At 47.3% G+C, this 20,989-nt stretch overlaps 2 pseudogenes; one reads left to right on the forward strand and one right to left on the reverse strand.

The window, feature by feature from the left end:
- Positions 1 to 12,276: 12,276 nt before the first annotated feature.
- Positions 12,277 to 13,230, reverse strand: LOC130263856 (feather keratin Cos1-2-like; annotated as a pseudogene).
- A 4,823-nt stretch (positions 13,231 to 18,053) lies between these two features.
- LOC130263864 (feather keratin Cos1-2-like) lies at positions 18,054 to 18,834 on the forward strand (annotated as a pseudogene).
- Positions 18,835 to 20,989: the final 2,155 nt, after the last annotated feature.

The raw sequence follows: 20,989 nt of genomic DNA on the forward strand, positions 1-20,989 counted from the left end.
TGTCCTATACTGGGCTTGAGGCTGCCTGTTTGGGGAGGGGAGGGGGACAGAGGGTTTGGTGTGGACTGAGGGGCTGGGGGAAATTTTGTTCTCTTGGCTAAGAAAGAGCTTTTGTGGGCCTGTCTGTCCTTGCTCAGTGGTGGGGATCAAAGGCAAAGAGCTGTGTGGTGCTCCCTGCACTGACTGCAAGGCTGTGTCTTGGCTCCCTTGTGGTGTGTGGAGCAGTGGTTCCTCAACAATCCCCATTTTGTCTCTTTCTTCTCTCCCAGGTGCACCTGAGACCCTGAGCCATGTCCAGCTGCCAGCCTTGCCCCCCCCCTGCTACCAGCCCTGCCCCCCCTGCCACCAGCCCTGCCCTCCCTGCTACCAGCCCTGCAACCCTTGCTGCCAGCCCTGCGGCCCCACCCCGCTGGCCAACAGCTGCAATGAGCCCTGTGTCAGGCAGTGCCAGAGCTCCACCATCATCATTGAACCCTCTCCTGTGGTGGTGACCCTGCCTGGCCCCATCCTCCGTTCCTTCCCACAGAACACCGTGGTAGGATCCTCCACCTCTGCTGCTGTTGGCAGCATCCTCAGCTGTGATGGAGTGCCCATCAATTCTGGGGGCTTTGACCTGTCCTGCATCACCAACCGCTACTGCAACAGGGTCTGCTAAAGCTGCTGGTGACAGCCTCACTGATGGGCACTGGAACCCAGAAGATGGAAATGGACTGAGCATGGAGATCCTGACCATTGCTTTCAGAGGCACTGAACATCCATGACTCTACCTGCAGTGGAGGAGTGGTGCCTGGGCTGTCTGAAACCATGGCCCTTGTCTAACTTGCCTGTTACTCCTGCAATTCTTTATTGTCTCTTCTCTGTTGTTTTGTCCTCTCCTGTCCTGTGATCACTTGCTAAGCCCCATCCAAGATGTGAACTACACTCTGGCCAAGGGACAGAGTCTCCTACATCCCCCTTGTGCTCCCTGCACCATGATGCCCACTCAGAGGACCTCATTTCCTTCTTCCAACTCATTAAAGTTTTGCTGCATCTCAGCCTGTGCCTCTGTGTGGTCCTTCTCTCTCCCCACACTGTCCCTAGCTGCCAGAGAGAAAGGTGTTGCTCTGGGAAGATGTGGCAAGCACATCTGGTTCTTCCTGAAGTGATGGAAGGGTGAAACACTGTAGTAGGATGCTCTGCCCTGCAAAGTGGTCAAGCAACTTAAAGAATACCCTGTTTGCTGGGCTGTCAGTAGTGGACTGAGTGGGGCCCTTCATTTGGCTCACCGAACCCTAATCAAAAACCCTAATCAACATCCTTACATTGCTGAAACCACAGACACATAACTGAGAGCCAATCACTCAATGCTATAGAAGTTCAGTCCAAGTTTATACAATAGGTTATTCTAACATTTTCCTGCTTGGATGTGTGCATGAACTTTCTGGTCTTGGAGTGGAAATGCCCCTTCAAAAATACGTCAAGTAAAAGAGATCTGCCCATGAGCGTTGGTCTGCTGAGTTGCACCAATATCTATTTTAATGGTTGTTTATTTTTGCTAGCTTTAGTATAATTGCTTTAATATAACTACTTTGATATGGTGCACTATCCTATCATATTCTATACACTACTAATAGTTTTAGGTTTTATACTGTGCAGTAAATAATTCTGATTAAGATATTTTGTCTAATAATTTGTCATAATAAATAATTTTACATGTATGTACATGTACACATATATATATGTATCTAAAATTTTCCATAATTATTCCTGTGGAACAAAGTTACTTAAACCACTGACAGTCTAGGGATAAGATTGGATGCAGTCTTACCCAGGCTCCTCTCTGAGGAGGAACTTAGAAAGTCACGGTGTCCTCTCTGCACCTCACGACTCAACAGGACTTCTCTAATAAACTCTGCCTGAAGCTCCCTCTCCACCAGTGACAATTTGGTGTATTTGTCAGGATGGCAAATTTTGAGAAACAGAAAAAACACAGTATTTGCAGAGGCACAGTATAGTTAAGAAAGTCAGGGACATAGCAATAGAAAAGGAAAAACACTCTGCCATTTTGGTGAGAGAAGTATGTTGCCAAGCAATGAAATAAGGCCCTTAATCTTTGTTTTACTTAACTAAAACTTTGCGAATTAGAAGTTAAAAAACTAGCTGGAGAGAAAGGTGAAGAAGGGATTGAATGCTAAAAAGACATTGGCTGAAAACTTGAGGAACCAGTTGTATGACTTCTTCCAAAGAGAAAGAGAATTAAATTTGCAAACTCCCTGCCTCAGTGGGGAGCTGAAGAATAATGAGTTTTCTAGCCTTGCTAATGAGGTAGAGAGGGAGGCAAACTTCATTCAATATGATCTCCCCATCCTTTATTCATTGTCAGAGGAGTTTGATGCAGTAAAGCCAAACTCCCCACCTCACCCTAACATCTGCCAACTTGTAAAAACTGAATTCATATATGAGGTAGGGTCCCCTGTAACAAATAAAGATAAACCTTGCACTTTGATGCAATTGGCTAAACTGCAAGAGCCATATTGCAAGGATTCCAAAGAAATCAAACCAGGCCAGCTTCTCTATCAGAGCACACAGTCATGTCCAGCAGTGGGATGGCACACAGGGCTCTTATATTAGGCCCATTTATGTAAGTTAGGTGCTATGTAGGATAGCAAATATAATCCTTGGCTTTAGGTTGCAAGCACTCTGCATGTAACAGCCATAACCATGAACATTTGGTCAAGCCGAGGACCTGGAGCACAGGATTCATTCATACAAGTCCACATCCTGGCAGAACAGGGGTCCCATCTCACCTGTTGCAGGATGAAGCAAGGAGGAGTGAAGAGTGTCCTGGTTTAAAGGACAGATGTCTGCCAAGGAAGGCAGGAGCCTCCCTTGGAATGAAGAATATGACTCTCTTCCCTCCGAATTATTATAACTTTGAAATTAGGAGCTTTCAGGCAAAGACATGGGAAAAGGAATACCAGTTCTTTACCAGTATGTGTGTGTATAACAAGGCAAACAAACAACAGCACGGAAGCAGCACCAAACAGCAGCAGACCCCAGTCCCAGCTGCTCTGGGCTGCAGGCACTTTCCCCTTGGTGCAGTTCCGGGCACAGCCAGCAGGGGCGCTGCTGGCTCCCGGCCGGGCAGGGCGGGTGCGATGATTGCCCAGCAGGGGGCGCTGTGGCGCGAGCTCGGCCGCCTTTTCACACTGTTAATGGGGGCTCGGGGGGGGGAAGGGATGGAGAAGGGGCTCTCTTTACAGACCCAAGGGATGGAGAAGGGGCTCCCTTTACAGACCCAAGGGATGGAGAAGGGGCTCCCTTTACAGACCCAAGGGGTGGAGAACGAGCTCCCTTTACAAACCCGCAGGAGCAGCCAGTCCTGGTGCCCCTTCTGATGGTGAAATGAGCTGTAGCAGGAGTGGTGGCTGGAATGGCAGAGGCAGGCATACCCTGGGGTGGTGAAAAAAATGTAACAGAAAACTCCACAGCCTTAGCAGGAGCTGTGGGTGTCAGGCTGGCATGGGATGTTGGGTGAGAGTGTAGTGAAAAAGCCCAAGGCAGTGGCAGAAAGCAGAGGGCTGGGCAGCAGCAGCAGCAGGGTTTCTCTGTAGCAGCTGCCTCGTGCTCTGGGGGATGCACCCTCGGGAAGGGGGAGGGGATCGGGATCCCAGGATTTTCCCCTGAGGCACCTGAGTAGATGGTGAATGTTCTTTCCAGTCAGATCGAGTGTTACTAAGGTTCCAGTTCACTGGCTGCTCTAATGAGCAGAGGCTCACCCACAGTAAAAAAGCAGCAGTGCCAGGCTGAGCTCCATGCTGGTGAATTCTTCCCTCAGGAGCAGCAACTCGACTGTTCCCCTCCAATCCTGAAAGCAAGACAAACAGGAGCCCAGCCCACTCCTCAGCCCCCAGCCAAAATCTCGTGGTATCTCTGCCGAGAGAAAGTCCCTTAAGTATATCCTTCCCCCCACCTTGGTTACTTCTTTTGTCTCTTAAATACTGGTTGTTATTATCTTTAAGGTAATAATCTATAAGGTAATAGGAGAAAATTCTCTCAGAAAAAAAAAAGAAAAAAAAGAAAAAAAAAGAAAAATCCTAACCTCCAACAAATAGATGGGAGAGTTAATAATTATACTGTCCTGCACTGTTCCAGGCCTTGAGATTTTCTCTTATGGAAGCAATAATTTCTTGAAATGAGTTGCAAAATATTCCAGCCAATGATATGGTCTGTGTTTCATATTCCTGCATTGTTAACTTTTGATTCCTGTGTTTATGTTCATTCCCCCATGGATATTTTCTCTCAGGGCTGATGAGAGTTTCCATTGCAGGAGTATGTCAGTGCTACCATAAACTGCATCTGAAGTCCTGCAGGGTTCCCTTGCAGGCTGGGGTCATTGGCCTGGCACACTCCCGTGGGGCAAGCTGACAGGGCACACAAAGCCAAGCTCCTTCCAGTCTCCAATCCAAGGATTCCTGTGTGTGAGGACAGGGACAGCTCACATGCAGGACTGCTCCTTCTTAAGAGGTGCTCTCACCTTGCTTCAGTGAGGGCAGAAAGATGCATCAGGGAACTAATCCAAGACTGGCCCTGAGGCTGAAGGGAGAGAGGGATTCTCTACTGGGGTAGGAGTTTTCCAGCTCCTGAGAGGTGCCCACCTGTCCCTAGTGCTCTGCTCCGAGGGTTGGCACCTGATTGCTATCCCAGGTATCCCTGAATATCATGGAATCCCTGTGGCCTGACTCAGTCTGGTTGTTTCTGGGTCCTTCTGGCAGAGCTGTAAGAGCAGCAGCAAGCACTGCCCAGGACATGGCCGTGGGGCTTCTGTCGTGTCACACTAACTGCTGCTTTTCTTTCCCCATTCTTCCCTTCCTTGCTCCCTCTCTGCCTCCATTCATCTCTGCCTCACCCTCTAATTCATTCAGGCCATGGTTTCTCACTTGTGTCTCTCAGGAATTTCTCTACTGCTATTTGAATTTTCTGCCCTCTAAACATGGATTCTGTATTTTGAAGATGCAGCTGTGCCCATTATCACTAACAGGCAGCTCTACTCTCTTTTCTGCCTGGTACATACAGCTGTGGCTACTGATTTCTTCTTGTGAGTCAAAACTGCCAAAGACCCCTCTTTTCTTCATTCTGGCTTTGGTTGGTTTGGTTATTTGGACCACGGATAACAAGAAATTGGAGGAATTCTTAGCTGCTCCATAGATCCCAGAACCAGGGTGACACAACAGAGTTTCTGGGAGTTTTGTGGAACAGGAGAGCAGGAATCTGGGAGTGGGGCTACATGTCCTGTAGGACCACCTTATGTGAGGTTACTGCACTGTGGAACCACACTGAGCTGAGAACTGAGAGCTCTTGTCCTCACCATTTTGCTGTCCCTAGCCCTTGAGTTCTTGCTGATAAACAAGGAAAAGGGAAAATTCTGCCATAAGAACTTGCATCAGACATCTCGGCTTGCTTCCTGGAGCCTTTCCTTCCACTTACAGTGTTTCTCACATTTTTCCAGACACCATGACCCGGAAAAAAGGCCAAGCCATGGCGGGACAGAACCAGACCATTTCCAGACAACTCACACCTATCAGAGATCTCCCTTTTACACTATGATCTGATGCCAGTAGAGGAGTGCACAGGCTGTTGTCATATCAGGCAGCAGCTGTCTTCAAGGAGAGGAGCCCATTCACCACATTGCTAAACACCACGTGAAGTTCAGCTTCCTGTGCTGCAGGATCTCAGGTATATTATCAGCAGAGTTTTCAGAAGAAATCCAAAACTCAGCCCCATATCAGTCACCTTAAAGAAATTTAACTCTATCCAAGCCAAAACCAGTATATTCTCCAGCCATTATTTCATACCATCTTCATCATATTTTGATTTGTGGTGGAAGCAGCTTTGAAAATACAAGGATATCTTAGTTATTGTTGACTGGTGTTTACACAGTCAAGGCTTTCTCTGCTCCTCTCACCATCCCACCTGCTGGGGGTGCACAAGGAGTTGGGATGGCAGACCCCAACTGACCAAAGAGATATTCCAGGCCATATGGTGCCATGCTCTGCACATAAATATGTGGAAGAAGAAGGATGAGGGGCATGTTTGGAGTTAAGGTGTTTGTCTTTCCAAGTCAGCGTTCCACATGTTGGAGCCCTACTTTCTTGGTGTTGGCTAAACACCCACTGCCTTGGGAAGTGTTAATGAATTCTTTGGTCTGCTTTTCCTGTGTGCTGGGTTTTGTTGTACCTATTAAACTCTTTTTATCTCAGCTCATGGATTTCCTCACCTGTACTGTTCTGAATTTCTCTCCCATGTCCTGCTGGGGCACTGTGAGTGAGCAGCTCTGTCATGCTCAGCTGCTGGCTGAGGTGAAACCACAACACCTGTCCACTGAGTAATGGCTTCATCCTCTAGGAGTAGCAGAAGGAAAAGGAACTGCAGACTCACCTAGTTCTTTAGGAGAAAAAGGAGAGTGAAGTGGATGAGAGACCAAGGACCTGCACTGGCTTTTATACCGGTTCTGCACTGCCTCAGACTCAGAGATTGCTCAAGCAGACTGAAAAAATTTTGAATTTTGAAAAGCTCTCCTGAAATGTAAGCTATCCCAGATGATACAGGCTGTGTTTCAGGTTCCTGGTGCCTTTCACTTGCTTGTTTACACTATGATATTTCCCTCATGGATGTTTGTTTTGAGGTTAGAATGAGATTTCCTAAAATTTCTGGGATAAGAGCATGTAATTGTGGGCAGAACACTCACACCAATTGCTGGAGAAGTCCTCTACAGACCAGGACCAGTGGCCTGGGGCAGTCCTGGGGTGGTGTTTTCAACCACACTGACAAAAGGCCAAGCTCCTCTCAGCCCTGCAATCCTTGTCTGGACACCAAATTGATCCCTTTTGTGAGGGTACACCATGTCCTTCTCCCTCTCTCCCTCCTAGCACCTTCTGATTGCTACTGGTCTTTCTCTTCCAGGCAGCTGAACTGCACTCCTGAACTTCAATATATGTCCTTTGTTCACCAGTCTTGGAAGAGATTTCCCAGGCTGCTTGGTTTCCTCCACTCTTTAGGCCATGGCTGGGGATCCTCAGCCAATCCATGTTTTGAGCCTTGAGGTGCTTTGGTGTGCTCCAGCCCAGCCAGGGCTGTGCCCATTGAGCCCACACTGGTCACATCAGTGGTCACACTGGCCACATCAGGGCATTTTTGCTTGATGGATGCACTTAGGTGTATGATAAACTCCTTTGAATGCATGACATGGACAAATTTGCTTGCAGTGCTGTGCAGATGAGCACAAATGAGTCTGTACATCTCTGTCACTTATCACAACAGGATGTGATGGCCATCCCCAAAGCTGCTGCTCCTCAGCACAGCCTGGCCCTGCAGGCTGAGTTCCCTCTTGCATCCTCCATGTTAAAAAGCTTAAAAGAACATTGGCTTTATATCAAGGGAGAAATGCCAAGAAATCCTGCTCAGCTTGTGCATGGAAACCCTGAGTGGATCTGCTTCCAGTGCTGTTTGCTGGGTGCCTGTCACACAGAGTCCAGAGCTTCAGCTGCACAGGGCAAGGAAGGCAGGGCAGATGGGGACCATGGCCAGGTCAGGGGATGGCTGACAGGGGAAGGAAGGCTGGGAGCTGCTGAGTTTTGGCAATAAAAAAAAGGCTTCTGCTCCCCTGTGGACTTCAGAACAGATACTGTCACCTGCAAACTGGTGAGGACAAAGAGACACATTGGGGAATTTGCCAAAGGGACCTGTGCTCAAATAATTTTTCCTCCTTGAAGGAGAAAATACCTGTGATATCTTCAGGAACTCCTTCTCTCAGGAATCTTAAGCACCAGTCTCCTAACCTGACCTGATGTCTCGAGAGGTTTCCTGTTGTGGAAGAAGGCTGCTGAGCTTGCCCTGCCTTTGGAGCAATACCATTTACTGCTCTTTGATGTGGGCTCCAGGGATAATGTCCAAAGTGTTTGTAGAGTGACTACAGAGCTCTGGGATGAAGTAAGGGTCCAAGTTGGAAAAGACTGAGTAGAAAAGAACTGTGGGTGAACACCTGATTGCAGCTCTGTGTTGCAAGTAGAGATTTGGTTTTGATTGCCAGAGAAATTTCGGTGATGAATGAGAGGTACTGAGCAAGGATAGGAAATACTTGACAAAGTCATGCAAATAATCTTTAAATCTCATAAGAAATCAACAGCATCCTTTACCTACCTCTTTATTAATCCTTGCCTTGGGTGTTATACTGGTATTGAATCTGTGCTATTCACTGCACTCCTGAGGATATATTATACAGAAATGGTTCCCCTTGGCACAGTCGGGTCCATCTAGAGTTCCCAGAGGAATAGAATTTGTAAAATAGCATCAGACTCAAAGCTCCTGGTGCCTGGGTTGCCTGCAATGGTTTTAAAATGTGTGATCCCCCTAAGGGCATCACATGGCCCTGCCCCTAATGAAGTGTGGAATTTTTCTCACCACTCATTAAGAACTGGAAGGCAGTTAACCACAGTCCCATATGGTTAATTAGGGAACTTTTCCAGTTTTGTTGGCTTGCTTGTTTTTACTGGCACAGGAGATGGTAAACAGGAGGATTTTAATCTGCTCTCAAGACAGTGTCATTTCTTTCTGTAATCTTTTGTCTCAACCTTTGCCCTTTGTTTCTGGTAGAATCAAGACATTCTGATGATGCAAATTTAGTCGATCAAGGTGGGAGATTCAGTATTTAGCTCTAGTGAGAATCCTCTGAGCCCAGACATCTAGTGGAATTTTCACCCACCTTAAACTCCACTTCTCCAGTTTGTATCTCCCCAGTTTGGCTATAAGGATTATTTGAGAGAGAGGATAGAAGGTTTTGGTAAAGCCAGTGTGAACAGGATGTCATTCAGCTCTGGCTGAATGGTGGGAACCAATTGTGTGATCCACATGGATTTCCTTGTGAGAATGACTTGCCCCAGTAAATGATGAGATGTGAACCCACCACTTGTCACCAGAGTCTGGGTCAGCAGCTCTGTCTGATTGCTGAACTTCACACCTTTGTCCAAAGTACTCTAGGGACAGAGGTGGCAGGGAGAGGGTTTTTGTGAGCAGGAGAGGAGTTGGACTGGTTGCTCTAATCAGCTGCATCTGTCACACAAACCTCAAGTAAATCAGCCTCCTTCTAACCCCACTGAGCCTTTGGAGTTGACACAGGAATTCCAAGAAGTGGTTTTCTCATGTCCAACATTTTCCTGTTTTGTCTCTAGACAGTGTAGACAGTGTCTTTTTGGGTGGAAGTCTTCTCAATAAAATCTGTATGTCTACTCTGATTTTTAATTTTTTTTTTTTTTAATTTTTGCCTAGGTTATTTTTAGTCTTTAAACTCTCTTAAACCCCAGTGGGAGAAAATTTGATTCTTTTAAAATGTGGCTTGCCTGACTGGAACAGTAACTTTTGGAAGAGATAAATTTAGATCTGAAATTGGCTATTTCACCCCACTGATGTTCTGTGACAAATAGCTCATGTGAAGACACCTGCTCTGGAGGTCAAGGAGATAAATTCTTATCTATTTAGAATTATATCTCCAAATAAATATCAGAAAAGTCTCAATTAGCTCAGACAAGCTCTATCTTGGAGCACAGTTTCTGCTCACTTATGACACGAAAAGGAGGTTTATGAGACTGATTCCTTTCAGATGTCCCCACTGGGATGGTAAAGCTATGTGTAGTATATCAAAGGCATTTCCTTCATCCATGCAAAGAGAGTGACACTTCCCATGGGTGATTCATCACCTCCTACACTAGATCACTCCTACAGACACCTGCAGAGATACCTGAAATACCTCCACCCACTGTCCTGAGTAAGGGCTGCAGATCAGTTGCCTGATGCTCAGCTCAGATGTTTATTTAGATTGTTATGATTTAAGCCTTAGCTCTGACATCTAAAACGAGCTTGGGAACACTTCGATAGTTTCAAAGGCCGGGTGCTTTGCAATGCCCTTGCTGTGCTGGGAGCAGTGGAGTGGAGAGGAAGAGGGAATACACATCCCTCTTCTCATCTGTGAATGAAAGGAGTTCTTTAGTTTTTTCAAGTCCTTGTTTACCTTCACCTGAGCTGCTTAATTAACAGCTGTGCTAATTAACACTGTGGGCTTATTGTCAGGTTTGTGGAATCCAGTGTCATCCTGGTGTGAGAGGAGATAACTTTTGGATGAACCAACAGTGAAATATGCCCTGAGGTGGCTGGTGCCCTGAGTGACAGGGTGTGTGAAAGGATTTGGGCAATGCTCAGAGCAGTTATCACCTCCCATATCCTCGGATTTTACACTTCAGCAGGCTAAAACTCCTGGTAAATTGGTGTCAGAGCTGACAGAAGGGTGCCTTGCCTACCCCAGTGAAAACCAACAGCTTTTGGCTTGACGTGTGCTGGTCGAGTCATGACTCATTTCAGTCTGAGGATTGTGGTTAAGGCGGGGACCAAACAATCTCTGTGAATGCCACAACTGAGCCAGGGATCCAAACTGCATCTGAGAATGCAGTGGTTGAGACAGAGACTTAAACCACGTGTGAAAACACCATGACTGAGCCAGGGACCCAAACAGCAACTCCAGTAAACATCCCTTCCAAACCTGGACCATTCTATGATCTCATAATTCTGTGATTTTAGCATTATGTTGTCTCCTGCGGAAACATATGCATTTCCATTCCTGGTGATATTTGGTATAGTCTCAAGGAATAGAAAAGACAGTGTCTATGACTGTGGAAGACTGGTGATAGTCCCTTGACAACAGGAGGAATCCCTACTCACACTCCCATACAGCCAGAATTGCTCCAAGCAGTTCTGCTCCTTCTGGTCCCTCCAGGTCTCAGGTTTGAGCTGCAGCTCTTGCTTGCTCCACACTCCCAGCCTCTATCTCTGGGGCTGCTGCCAGCCTTCCATGGGTCACTAGGCTGACAACACCAGCCCCAAGGGCAGCACCAGCTTGTGGGGTTGTGGAGTAAAGGGGCTGTAGTGTGCCAGTTTCCATCTTTGGCTGTGCAGAGCCAAGGGCAGGCATGAGTGATGAGACTGGGAGCTGATTTTGGGACTGCCACATGGTGGCCCAACAATTCCATCAAGTGTGCTGAGACCTCTGGCTTCTTCACAGACCTCTTTGCCCAGGACTGAAATTGAATGTTTGTGGCACGTGTGTCTGATGCCTTAGGATTTTAGCTTTTATAATTTTCAAGTATTTGTAATCCTGCAATTCTTTAGTGTATAACTCTAAACTCCATACAGAGTATTAGTTACTGTCTTCACATTTTGGTCAGACAAAACAATTCCTCTCTAGGCCAGGGACTCAAGGATATCTCACTGTCTCAGGCCCCAAAAAGTATAAACAAAGGGGGGGGGGCGGGGAAACTAGGGTATATGACTTCATTACCTGAAACTGTAATTGAAGGATTAACCCCTGATATGTAAATGGACCAAACTTACAACAGTAAGAAAAACTCGTGACCTTCGTCCCTCTTGGGTGTAGCCCCTCTCTGAGGCTTCTGACTGCCCAAGGTGTATCTATCGAAGGCCTTCAATAAATACCTGCTTTTATTCTCTTAATTTTGTCTAGCCTCTGTTTTAGGTAGCAAGTCCAAGGCTTCATGTCTAACTGGAGGAGGTGGGACTAACATGAAATTTTCAAGTACAGCTGGAAACATTCCTAAATGTTGGCATTAGTAGTGAAGCCACAAGCCATTTGCACAGGGAAGATGGACACCTGGAACAAAATATTAGATCCTTTTGGAGGTGTTGGGTTCACAGGGATGGAGACATTGAATAGACTGAGTGTGTTACCAATCCTAATTTGTGACTCACCTCAGCCCTGCATGTCTGGGCAGCACCTGGGCCCAGGTGCTAAGGGACTGTGTGAGGTTTGGATCTCATCTGCTTGGTGTGCTGGCCACAGACCCTAGGCCAGGTAATGAAGGAAGGATAGGAAGAGATGAGGTTGGGGGCTGTCCCAAGGCATTGCTGTTTCCCATCCTCACTCATTAAGGACTTTGGAGCCAAAGTCTCCATGATGGCCTTTGGCTGCTGAGTAGCCAGAGATGTTCTTCATCAGCTCCAAGGGAAAAGGGCACAAAGTAAAATCCACTGCAGCCAGACCCATACATTGCTTCCTGCACCTTTTTCCTGTGCAGACTGGAGGAGCTGTCACACAATAGACGACTCAGAGGCTGAGGCTTGAATGCAGCACAATTTTAATAAGTTTAAAGATGAAAAGCAGATGGCTCACAGAGAGCACCAGGAGCAGCCATTAAGATGGAGCTCCCATATGGTGTTCTTTGCACTGCTCTGGAGAGGAAGGAAGGATGACCGGTCCACAGTAGACTGGCCTGGCGAGAGAGGGACAGAAAAGGAGTGGAGAGTAGAACAAGGAAGCGATGGTCCAAAGCTCTAAATACAATGTCCAGAAGCTCTATCTCCTGCCCAAAACCATGCTTTGAGGTCTTGGAGATTCTTGCCCAAGGATGTTGCCAGCAGATTTAGCAGGGACGGCATCTGCTGCCACCACTGCAGCTGGTGATGCAGGAGAGGTCAAAGCCCCCAGAGTTGATGGACACTCCGCCACAGCTGAGGATGTTGCCAATGGCAGCAGAGGTGGAGGATCCCACGGCAGTGTTCTGTGGGAAGGAGCTGAGGATGGGGCCAGGCAGGGTCACCAGCACAGCAGGTGGCTGGATGGCCACATGGGAGTCCTGGCACTGCCTGACACAGCACTCATTGCAGCTGTTGGCCAGCGGGCAGGGGCCGCAGGGCTGGCAGCAAGGGTTGCAGGGCTGGCAGCTGGACATGGCTCGGGGTCACAGGTGCACCTAGGATAGAAGGAAGGGAGAAGCAGAGAGTGAGGACACATGAGGAGCAGCACTGCACCCAAACACCCTGCAGCCAAGGCACCTGCTGGCCCACATTGCACTGCCCAGCTCACAGCCCAGGAGCCACCTCAGCCAAGTCCTAGCCTCTCTCTGTCTGCACAAGACCTTCTCTCCCCTGCCCTCTCCCAGCACCAGCAGCTCCCAGCCCTGGGCTGTGACAGCCCCTGTCAGCTGAGACCTACAGCCAGGAAAGAGCAGGTCTTGAAGCAGCAGCAGCAGCAGGAGGAGAAGAGGTTTCCCACTCACCTGATTCCTGAAGAGGAGGAGGTGAGAGAAGTGGATGAGAGCACAGAGACTTGGGCTGCCTTTTATAGCAATCCTGCACTGCCCCAGGCCTAGTAGAACCTCAGTGGAAGTCATAATTTTGTGACTAGTTCATGTCAAATATGAACCGTCTCAGCTAATAATGGGGCTGTGTCCTGGTTTCCTGCATTGCGTCCTTTTCATTTCCTGGCTAATTCCGCGTGCTTTCCTGTATGATGAGCGACTTCTGTAAGTGCCGAGAGGATAAGCCCAAGGATTTCCAGGGCAGAAAGACGTCAGCACAGGCAGAATGCTCTGATCAGGTGCCAGCAGAATCCTCTCTTGTGGGCAGTGATGTTCTCTTGTGTTATTTCTCTTTGGGTTGTTTGTGGTAAAGTTGTCAGGAAAGGGGCTCTGCTCTTTTTCTTCTTGTTCACTTGCCTAAGAGCTGCAATGTGATTAGACGTGACGTTTTGTACATTTTTTTGTTCTTCCACTCTTCTTACCTCCTGTTCTCTATGTGTTCCCAGGCCAGTCTAGCAGGGATGTGTTGCCCTCTCTCCCTCAGCATGAGAGGCCGATGGACACCCTGCAGGATCTCCACTGCATCTTAGTGGCTGCTCCTGGTTCTCCTTTTCTTCTGTAGACTCATCAAATTCTTTGTGCATCCAAACCTGGGACTCTGAGTCATCCTTTTTTTTCTGTGGCAGCACTTCCAGTCTGCATAGTGAAAAAGGTAGAGAAGCTGTGTGTGGGAGTCCCTGAGTGGATTTTACTTTGTGTGCCTTCCCTTGCAGCTGATGGAGACATCCCTGGCTATTCTGCAGCCAATGGCCTTCAGGAAGATCCTGGATGCAGAGTGGCAGCAGTGAATATGAGAAACTGCTACTGTGCAGACATGCAGGGCTGAGGTGGTTCAGAAGTTTGGATCAATGTGTGCCACAATCAGGCTGTGCAGAGAAAAGCAGTGTGTAACTTTCGTCAGTTGTTTCTCTAAATGTTAACATCTAACACAGCTACAACCTCTCTTAAAATGCAGTACCGCAGAACAAATTTCTTATGCCTGGGAGCACACAAAGTTACCTATAGGATGGGTTTTGCTGTGTGGCTGACTGGCCTATTCTCATGTTCTGGCCAATACTTCTCAAGGGCCCTGTGCCATTGGTAGATTAACTCCTCTCTTACTTGACCAAGAAGGTTTGAAACATGAAAGAGAGAACTGTTCAGCTTATCAGTTGACAGAGGATAGTGATCCTCAAATTACCCTATATAGTGAGAGTGAACTGCTTGCTGTTGCCTTTTGAACACTTAGAGTCAGAGTAGCTGTGAACTATCACACCATAAAGAGAACCATGTGTGCTTTAGTTTAAGATATAAATTATACCTCACAAGCATTAACAGTCCTAAGTACAGAAATGACAGAAGCCAGAGAAGCTGCCCTTGAAAATCAAGCAGCAATTAACTACTTGGTGTTGAGATAATCAGGGATGTGAAAAATTTAAAGAGATGTGTTGATTCAATCTTTCCAATAACTCCTGACTAACAGAAAAGAAAGAAACAACTAAAGAAACTAGCCACAGGTGCTACAGAGACAGAAGGACTAGATTTGTCTTGGCTGGTTTCATGGCCCCACACTCCTAAACTTATGATGGTCAAAATAATCTCTTGCACTTGCCATGATGTGATGTGGTACTCATGACTGTAATCACTTGTTTAATTCAGTGCTTATTGCTGCACAGACTAGGTCACTATAGTAACTGGATATGACACATTAAAGAAATTATATTAAGATCTCAGGGGGTGGATTTGTCACTGAAAAATTTTATTTCTTAAAGGAGTTCTTGCAGCAATGGGGGATGTGTTGGTTTCACGTGTTAGGCAGGAGGGGTGGATTCACCTCATGGAAAGCACCATGAGGCTGGGGAACAGGAGGGGCTCTCCCATCTCTGAGGGCTTCCCCTGTGGGCTGCTGGGACCAGTCACAGAGCTGGTTTGGTGATGGACAGCTTGGGAAACCAATTAGAAGTTATTTCACTTTCATAAATCACATTGCTAAGGCTAATTTGTCCTCTTTGGCCTTCTGGCCGCCAGGCCGATAGCAACCCCCCAGGGGCCCCAGCCCCGGGTGGCCCCACACGGCCCCGGCTCCGGGTGGCTCCAGGTGGCCCCAGATCTGGCCTGCTGGCCCCTGGCTCAGCTTGGCTCGGCTCTCCACGTGGCAGAAGAGGCCTCCAGCTGCCCATGTGGCTTCTTCACAATCTGGATACAACTTTAACTTCTTAATGCCCGGATAAGATTCTCGATCTCCTGAGCTCCCCTGGATGAGAAGAAATAAAGCATGGAGTCTACAAAAGTCAGTGGAATGAAGATAAAGTTCCTGATGGGAAGAGATTGAAAAGATGCAACCGATAAGTAGCTGAAAACCTTTTCTGTGGGCTAAGGGGACTGTGACTACACTAAAATCCCTTTAAACTGTGAAATATACTTGGGGAGGTTTGGATGCTTGAGAAGACTTTTTGCCTCGGGGAAATGGGGCTCTCTCTCTTCTGGGACTGGAATATGAACAGAGACATTTGATAGAAAAGGAGATGAAGAGGATTTTCTTTTTCAGCAGCTTGCCTTTAAAAGTGGTACTCCAAGTGTGTAACATAACCCATAGCACAGCTCTAGAAGGACTGTAGAGATGGGAGGAAAGTCATAATCTGCAATATTTTCCCGGTCGGATGTAGATTGTGAAGGTGAAGACACCCCCTAAGCCTAAGTTAAAAAATGAACTTTTCTCTCTTAAGTGAACTGAACTAATTGTTTGGGTGGATAACTGACTGAAGTGTTCTCTCTATGTTGCTGGTAAGAAATGTGGAATGAAGGGAGGAGGGAACAATCTAGGAATCTTATTCTGAATTCTTTTTGTGTTATTAATAAATTTCTTCTTGTACCTTTTTAAGTTTTGAGCCTGCCTTGTCTCTACTCCTAAATTCTATCTCTAGAAGAAATTAAATATATTAAAATTGGCAAAACCCAAGTCACACTGTGACAGGGGAAGATGCTAGAAAATTCTTTTGACCTTAGAACATAGTGTATAGTTCCTATATTCATAGTTAATGCTTAGTTTTGTAGCAGACATTGCTTAGTACAAATGCAAGAGATTAATCTGACCTTGTGTTAACTCCCTACCTCTGTGACTGATAAGTCTTGTGTCAGCTAATGCTTCTTTATTTACTTATATCAGTGATTAATATGTACTAGCCAATATCTTAGTTTTGAGATGTCTTGGTTTGAAAGACAGATATCTGCCAAGAAACATGGGAACATCCCTTGGAATAGAGAATGTGACCCCCTTCCCTCTGAATTATTATAACTTTGAAATTAAGGGGCTTTCAGGCAAAATTATGGGAAAAGGAACACCAGTTCTTTACCAGCATGTGTGTGTATAACATGGCAAAGAAACAACACCACTGACAGTGATACCAAACAGATTCTGACACCGGTTCCAGCTGCTCTGGGCTGCAGGCACTTTCCCCTTGGGTGCAGTTCCAGGCACAGCCAGCAGGGGCGCTGCTGGCTCCTGGCTGGGCAGGGTGGGTGTGATGATTGCCCAGCAGGGGGCGCTGTTGGTGCTTTCTTTCCAGTACCGTGGCAGGAACTGGCGGTGGCTTGTCAGTGTCATCTTGCCAGCCCATGTGTGTAACCATTCGTCTCCCAGAGGTGCTCTGTGAGACAAGAGTTGGGAATGTGCTGTCTGCAGGATGCCTCAGCCCTGAAAATGTGAGCAATGAACATCTGGGGCTGCACTGGGCACTGCAAAGTTCTTCTGGAAGAGCGGCATCTGTCTTCTCTGAGAGGAAGAGGTCTTTCCCTTAGAAAAATGTAAGGAGAAAAATGTTGTGGGTTGGGGTAAAGAGGGATTGCTTACCAATTGCCAACAGAAAAAAAAACCAAGGCCTGATATGGGAAACATCCATTCTACACTTTACAAACAAAACAAAGCAAGACTGTAAAAAACCACTAAAATAACTTCACCTCCAACTCTTTTTCAGTGACACAACTTCCTCATCCCTGGTTCTCTTCTATTTCCTTCATGTTTAAGCAGCACAGTGGGGTACAGAATGAGGGGTTGGAGTCAGAATACAACAGTTATTTTTGGGCAAAGATATACTTTAATATGAAAGCTAAAGCATGATAATGAAAAAGCAACAGGATTTTGGCAGTTAGCCTAAAAAAAAAAATCACATTTTCCTACCCTTCCAGATGCAGTTGCTAGGCATTTTTGGGAGGGTGTGGAGGTCCTGGTGCTTGAACATGAAACGAGTTTGACTCAAAGATGTTTGTCTTCCCCTGTACCACACAGAGAATCTGTTCTAAATCTCTCAACAGAGCACAGCCCAGGCCCTAGTCACTTCAGTCCAACATCCAATTGCTGTGAGATGCAACCACTTCCTCACTCAGCACCAGGCAGATGTGTTGTACAAGTGCATGCGGCATTGGTCGGGAGAGGAGGAACCTGTGTCCCATCTCAGTCACCAGCAACACTCCAGCATAAGATGATCAGTTCAGGGGCTTCAATTCAGTGGTCTGATTGGAACAACTCAAAAATATGTACACTCACATAGAGACCGGAAAAATTTAGCAGCTGGGGTCTCTGCTGACACAGCATGTGTCACATGGCAGTCCTTAAGCAAAAAGCACAAAAGGGGTGCCCATTTCCTGGCAACTTTGCCACAAACAAACCCACAGGAATGACACAGGTTCATATCACCTGACCACATAGAATGCCAATAGCCCTTGATCTGAGCATTCTGCAGGTCCTGATGTGTTTACGTCCCGGAAATCCTTGAGTCCTCTCAGCACTTAGAAAAACCCTCAAGGGGGAAAGAATATAGCATGTGCCAGGAAATGAAAATGCAGCAATGCAGGAAAGCAGGACACAGCCCCTACCATTAGATGGGATGGTGCACATTTGACATGAGCTGGTCACAAAATTATGACTTCCACTAAGATGCCTCTGGGCCTGAGGCAGAGCAGGACTGCTATAAAAGGCAGCCCAAGTCTCTGTGCTCTCATCCACTTCTCTCACCTCCTTCTCCTCAGGAATCAGGTGAGTGGGAAACCTCTTCTCCTCCTCATCCTCCACCAGCCGCAGCTGGTTCAAGACCAGCTCTTTCCTGGCTGTAGGTCTCAGCTGACAGGGGCTGTCACAGCCCAGGGCTGGGAGCTGCTTGTGCTGGGAGAGGGCAGGGGAGAGAAGGTCTTGTGCAGACAGAGAGAGGCTGGGACTTGGCTGAGGTGGCTCCTGGGCTTTGAGCTGGGCAGTGCAATGTGGGCCAGCAGGTGCCTTGGCTGCAGGGTGTTTGGGTGCAGTGCTGCTCCTCATGTGTCCTCATTTTCTGTTTCTCCCTGCCCTCTGTGCCAGGTGCACCCGTGACCCCGAGCCATGTCCAGCTGCAAGCCCTGCAACCCTTGCTGCCAGCCCTGCGGCCCCTGCCCGCTGGCCAACAGCTGCAATGAGTGCTGTGTCAGGCAGTGCCAGGACTCCCATGTGGCCATCCAGCCACCTGCTGTGCTGGTGACCCTGCCTGGCCCCATCCTCAGCTCCTTCCCACAGAACACTGCCGTGGGATCCTCCACCTCTGCTGCCGTTGGAAACATCCTCAGCTGTGGTGGAGTGCCCATCAGCTCCGGGGGCTTTGACCTCTCCTGCATCACCAGCTGCTATGGTGGCAGCAGATGTCGTCCCTGCTAAATCTGCTGGCAACATCCTTGGGCAAGAACCTCCACAACCTCAGAACCTGGTTTTGAGCAGAGATAGAGCTTTGGGACCTTGTATTTAGAGCTGCAGGCTACTCTTTCCTTCCTCTACTCTCCCCTCTCTTTTATTCACTGTATGTGTCTTCCCAAGCCAGTCTAGTGGGGACATGTTGCCCTCCCTCCCTCTTCAGGGCAGGCAGATGCACATCCTGCAGGAGCTCCACTGCGTCTTAGTGGTTGCTCCTCTTGGCCTCTGTGAGCCATCTCCTTTTCAACTTTACACTCAATAAATTTGTTTTGCATCTGAGTCTTGGCCTCCATATATTCCTTTTTTTCCATGGCAACTCTTCCAGTCTGCTCAGGGTAAAAGGTGGAGGTGCAGAGTGTGAGACACTCTATAGAGGATTTAACTTTCTGCCTTTTCCTTTGGAGCTGCTGAAGTACATATCTGGCTATTCCACAGCCAATGGCAAACAGGGAAAAGACGGCTCCAAAGGGTGGCAGGAATGAAGAAAGGAAAGAGCAAAATCTGGCAACAGCCCACAGCCTCATCTCTTCCTTCTCTTCCCCTGAATTACCCAGTCTAGGCCCCATGAGCGGCACATGTGGTCAAAGGCAGATTAGATAGGTACGTCATAGAGTCCTTCAGCCCCTGAGAGGAGTCAGATGCTGTCCAGTATTGCAGGGCTGAGGTGATGCAGAAGTCAAGGTCAGCATCTGCCAATAAAGTCGACCAGACTATGGAGTTGCACCATTAAGGTGAAGGAAACACTCAAGGTTCTTAAATGCTCAAGGTCAAAAGGAATGGCAGAGGTCAGAGGGTCCATGAACAATTAGAAAGTTTTATTAGTAAATTACACACTTGGCGTGGAGATTGGTATGTTATAGTAGTCTCAGACCTACTATATAAACAATGGCAGTGTGATTTGGATTAAGGGGTTTGGTGAAAGGGGAGAGAGAAATTAAAGAGGGAGAGATGAATTAATGAGGGAAAAAGAGAAAGAAAGAGAGGAAAAGAGAGAGGGAAAGAGAGAGAAAAAGAGATCAGCCCTGGTTCCAGCTTCCATCCAGCTGATATGACATCAGTTCCAGTTTCAGTGTTGATCCAGAGAGTGAGATCTCAGTCCTAGTTTCAGTGTTGATCCAGCTGCTGGAGTGGTAGTCCAGGTTTCAGCATCCATCCAGCTGTGCCAGTTCAGTCCATTGGGTGTCCAAGGTCCTGAGGTGCGAGGAACCAATTTAATCTTGATTTCTGTTTCAATACTGGTTGTTAGAGTCATGTGGGGGAGGGTTTGTGTCGCAGTTGAGATGGACACAACATGACACTCCAAGGTTCATGTGGCAATAGCAAATTTTATTGTTTACAGCTTTCTTTTATAGGGTTTTCAAAAACCCCAGGTTCGGTCTAGATTGGCTACAGTTTTGTTACCACCCAGCTCACTGGCCAATAGCAGCCTGCATACATGCTCGTCAGGTATTGGCTGGAGTCCATTGTTTGTATTTGAAACTCTCCACCTCTCTCTTCTTCATAGCGATGCTTATTTCTTTCCTTTACTGGTATAGGCTGGTTGAGTTATGGTCAGTGTTGCTTATGAGTGTGAGGCCTCCAGGCCAGCTGTTAGCCATCACAGGTTGCACATGTGCCACTTGCAGGAGGCAACCAGAAGACGATGGAAGAAAGCCTTGTCCTTGGGGAGACTTTGCCTGGCAACCATTTCATGTCTTACACGGCAGTGGCAGTCAGCAGGGGAGCACCAAAGACACTGTAGCCTCCCGAGAGGTTCTTCAATCAGATGGCAAAAAGTCTCCAGCAACAGACTGCCACAGAAGCATTGGACTGATGGTTAGCAGATGGCTAAAAGCACCAACTCTCCCCAATACATACTCTTATAAAAGATTTTTCCAACAAGCCAGGAGGCAAACTCAGACCACCACTCCTTAACCTATTAGAATTCTAGTTTCTTAGCACACCAGGTTACAAATAAACTATGACCTATCTTGTTCTATCTGAAAAATGTAAGCAATATTCTCACTATAGCTCTATTATATCTAAGTACTGTCTACAACTGTTGTCCTGGAGCCTCTACTGAAAACATCAGGATGTTTTCAACCTTCACTAGAACTTGCACTGCAACTTTGGCATTTGAAAC

The sequence above is a fragment of the Oenanthe melanoleuca genome, chromosome 27, assembly GCF_029582105.1.
Source record: "Oenanthe melanoleuca isolate GR-GAL-2019-014 chromosome 27, OMel1.0, whole genome shotgun sequence".
Lineage (NCBI taxonomy): Eukaryota > Metazoa > Chordata > Aves > Passeriformes > Muscicapidae > Oenanthe > Oenanthe melanoleuca.